The 3,719-nt window shown below is 48.9% G+C and overlaps 1 non-coding gene across 1 annotated transcript; it reads right to left on the bottom strand.

The window, feature by feature from the left end:
* Positions 1-415: 415 nt before the first annotated feature.
* Positions 416-489, bottom strand: LOC127568989 (small nucleolar RNA SNORD47). The gene has a single exon (XR_007956121.1). It is a non-coding gene; the product is annotated as a small nucleolar RNA SNORD47 (small nucleolar RNA).
* Positions 490-3,719: the final 3,230 nt, after the last annotated feature.

Raw genomic sequence — 3,719 nt, forward strand, 5'->3', positions numbered from 1 at the left:
TCCTTGACTATTTAAATGCCTGTCTAAATGCGACTTAAACATAGCAATTGTGTCTGAACCCCACCACCTTCCCTGGCAGTGCAACCACTTGGTAAAAACAAACTTTCCCCTCAAATCCCCTTCAGAACTCCTCCTTCCCCTTACACCTATATCCTTGTTTTTGATACCATGTGATGCAGGGGTTTTCAACCCCTTGGATTTGTTAAGAGCCATTGAACACATCAACTGTTAGGAATAATTTCAACCCAGTCTGATCATGCAATTATCCACATCAACAGATTCTGAACAAGAATGGTACAACTCACCTTTCCGTCACTGGATCATCCAGTGAGCACCTCGTCACCTCACCCTGAAAATAGAGACCATGTAGTTATTGACAAGACCACAACACAGTGAAACTTGCAGAGAGCAGTGAAACCTCAGATTTAGGGAACAGATTCAATTAGAATCAGTCATGATCATATGGCAGAATCTTCTTCATCACTGGTTTCACATGAAAAGCCACCAAGGACACCTTCACCAGTACCTGGAAGGACAAGGATTATCTTAAACAGATGCATGGATCCAAGATGTCTTCTTCCCACCACCCCCGTGCACAGATCCAAGGACCAGACACAGGGTCAGGTGTTGGCCATTTAGGAACAGAGTGTAGATATACAACTATAGACACCTTTTCAGCCTTTGCAGACCATCAACTACCCACTTATACTATTTGATTTTTTTCCCTCATCTCAAAGGATGTGAATCCATCATCTATGCACAGGCTAGTGAAAGATCACTGCCCACAGGAATGGGCTATGCAAAAGGTTGCAGATTCAAGATTGAGATCTCTCCAATTCTGGATACCAGTCCATCACAGCTCACCCAACCCTTCACACCCCTTGTGCAAAAAAAACTGTTGTCCCAGCATCTGGCAAGACAATACCAGATCTCCACTACAAAGCAGACTTTAAATCCCTAATGAACTGCACGTTAATTCCCCAGATGTCTGAGAAACTCAAACCAATATTCCAGACACCTAGAACCATGACCTTATGTATCCAGAACTGGAAGAGGTGCACTTGATTCAACCCCACACCACCAAATAGTGAACTCTACTCACCTGATGCCATCCACAGGCCAACATCAGATTTGGAATTGAGGCTGGAACCCAAAAACAGGAGGATTAACTTGGGGTAGAAAACATGACACATCACAACATGTGTTGAGAGGAAATGTCAGGTATATGGCGAAAGACAATGATCAAATCGTCATCAGTTATCTGCTGAACTATGAGTTCATCATTCAATCCTCAGATAGAAAGCCCCACACCATTGCAACCCCAGGGTCTCAGGAAAGGAAGGCAGTTACAGATCAACTGTTATGTGGCTAACATCAGAGCTCACAGGTGACCCACAAAACACTTGGTCTCCAGATAAAGCTCTACACAGCAAAATGACACAGTGTCACAAACTGATGCATCTAAATTGCAATTTGCTTAAAGCAGCAACATGCATTTCAGCCTGTTCATTCTACAATACCAAAATTAGTTGGAGTTCTTGATATGCCAATCAGCTACTTTTATTAGGTTGGTGACAGATACACAGAAACTGCAATGAAATTTAACTGTACAATTACCAAATCAGAGACCCCACAGGAGAAAAATTAACAGCCTCTATCCACTCACCTGCCTTTAGCCTTCCTCTTGCCTTCAGAGTCAAGCACCTGAAAATAAAAACTCACATCAGAGCATGCAATAGATTTAACCTTCCAAAGATCCTTGATCATGAATGTGACCATGAATGGATTGAACTGATCAAGTGGGCATGCAATCGATACAGATTACATGCCACATCAGAGAAAGATTGACTGAGCTTCCCATTTCCTGCTGCTACAATCCTCTGCTCCCATTCTGAACTATGACTGTGGCCTCCTACATTATGAGACCCAACACAAGATTACCTCTACTGTTTGGGCGCATTGCAGCCAGTGAGACTCTTATCTAACTCTCCAACTTTAGATGACCCACTCTAGCATCAGTTTGGCTCAGTCTTTTCTGACCAGTGGGGCCTGCTGCACATGTTCCACAGCCATACCATGAGTAAACTTACAGAAACAGAACATTGGTTCACATTCCTCAAAACTCATCAAGGCTCTAACATTCATCATCTGGCCCCTTCCAAAATGTATCATACCACACTTATCTGGATCAAATTCCACCTGCCATTGCTGTGCCCATCATACCAACTGACCAATACAAGCACCCTCCTCACCAGGACCACAAATGGTATTTACCTTTGCTTTCAAATCATTAGTGCCTATAACAAGCAGCAAGGATCCCTGCACTGATCCTTGCGGTACATCATCAAAAACTCTCCACCACTGCTCTGTCCCTGTTATACAAAAACATTTGTGACATTGCTGAAGTCTCCAGAGTGCATAAAACGCAGAGCATTCCATTACCTTTAATCAAAGTGATTAATAAGATCTCCCACAACAAAGCCATGGTAACTAGGACACCCATTTTCTTCCAATGATAAAGGGCTCCAGAATTTTATCAACTACCATACTGAATTCTCAAATCTCTTTCACCATAGTGGATACAGATAGAAATGAGACCTTGCATCAGCAACTCGTCTTGACCCAAGATGCTGCCTGACGCACTGAATTCTTCCATCAGTTTGTTTTTGGCTACAGAAATTAAGACGCCACCTACAGCCCCGGCTCCATGCACATTTCCCTGAAGGACCTACTTTCATAGTTACCCCCCCCCCCCGGCCCTTTTTCTATAAATGCGTTAGAACATTCCTTGCCCTTGCCCACCGTGACACTCCCTGCCCTCTCTTCGCCCAATTCGGGTACCAAATACCCCCTAACAAGTCCAACGCCCCTCCCGGCCCTGCCCCGTTTCCAGCCCGCCGACCGACGGGACAAGCCTCATCCGGAAGGTTTTCAGGAACAGTCCTGACCACTACTCGTTAATCATCGGCTCTGCGGGCGGGCCGAGGGCCGGAGGCGGCGACCTGCGACCGTGCGCTCGGCTCCAGCCGGTGACCGGGCCGCTCCGCCTCTCCCCGGGGGACTGGTCTACCGTCCCCTTCACCAGCCGCCACACACCCCCCCCCCAACACCGGCGGCCCTCCCCGCACTACGTTACCTGGGCCATCAGCCTCTCCGCCCGTCCGGAGCCGCCGCCGCCGCCGCACCTCGGCCGCCTGTAGACAGGGAAGGGAGAGTCGGTGAGAGGTACGGGGCTGAGCCGCGCCCCAACCCGCCCGTGCTCCACGCCCTCAGCATGTTGGGTCCTCATCACAGACACTCGGATGTCCCTACCAACATAACCTCATCACCGGGCCGGCCCCGGAGCCCACCCGCCCGCAGCGGGCCTGCACCACCACCCACCTCCATCTCCTCCAAACGCATGAGACCGGGCGGCGCTCGCAGTGGGTCTTTATAGACATCCCCACGCGGGGGTTCATGGGACCAGCAAAGGAGGCGGGCAACATGCCTCCGAGGCGCTAATCCGATTGGATCATGGAGCCACATGAAGACCGACGATTGGATAATACGTTTGTCAATCTATTCCTGATCCGGCCCGCTGATCCAGTGGGTCTGATTGGCAGTTCGAAAGTCCGGGTTTTTTTTGAAAGGCGCCGTTGTAACGGTCGCGCGAGGAAGGCGCGGGATGAGCTCGCGCATGCGCGAGGGTCTTCAAACCCCGGCTCGGGAGCGGCTGAGGG

Source organism: Pristis pectinata, chromosome 3, assembly GCF_009764475.1.
Source record: "Pristis pectinata isolate sPriPec2 chromosome 3, sPriPec2.1.pri, whole genome shotgun sequence".
NCBI lineage: Eukaryota > Metazoa > Chordata > Chondrichthyes > Rhinopristiformes > Pristidae > Pristis > Pristis pectinata.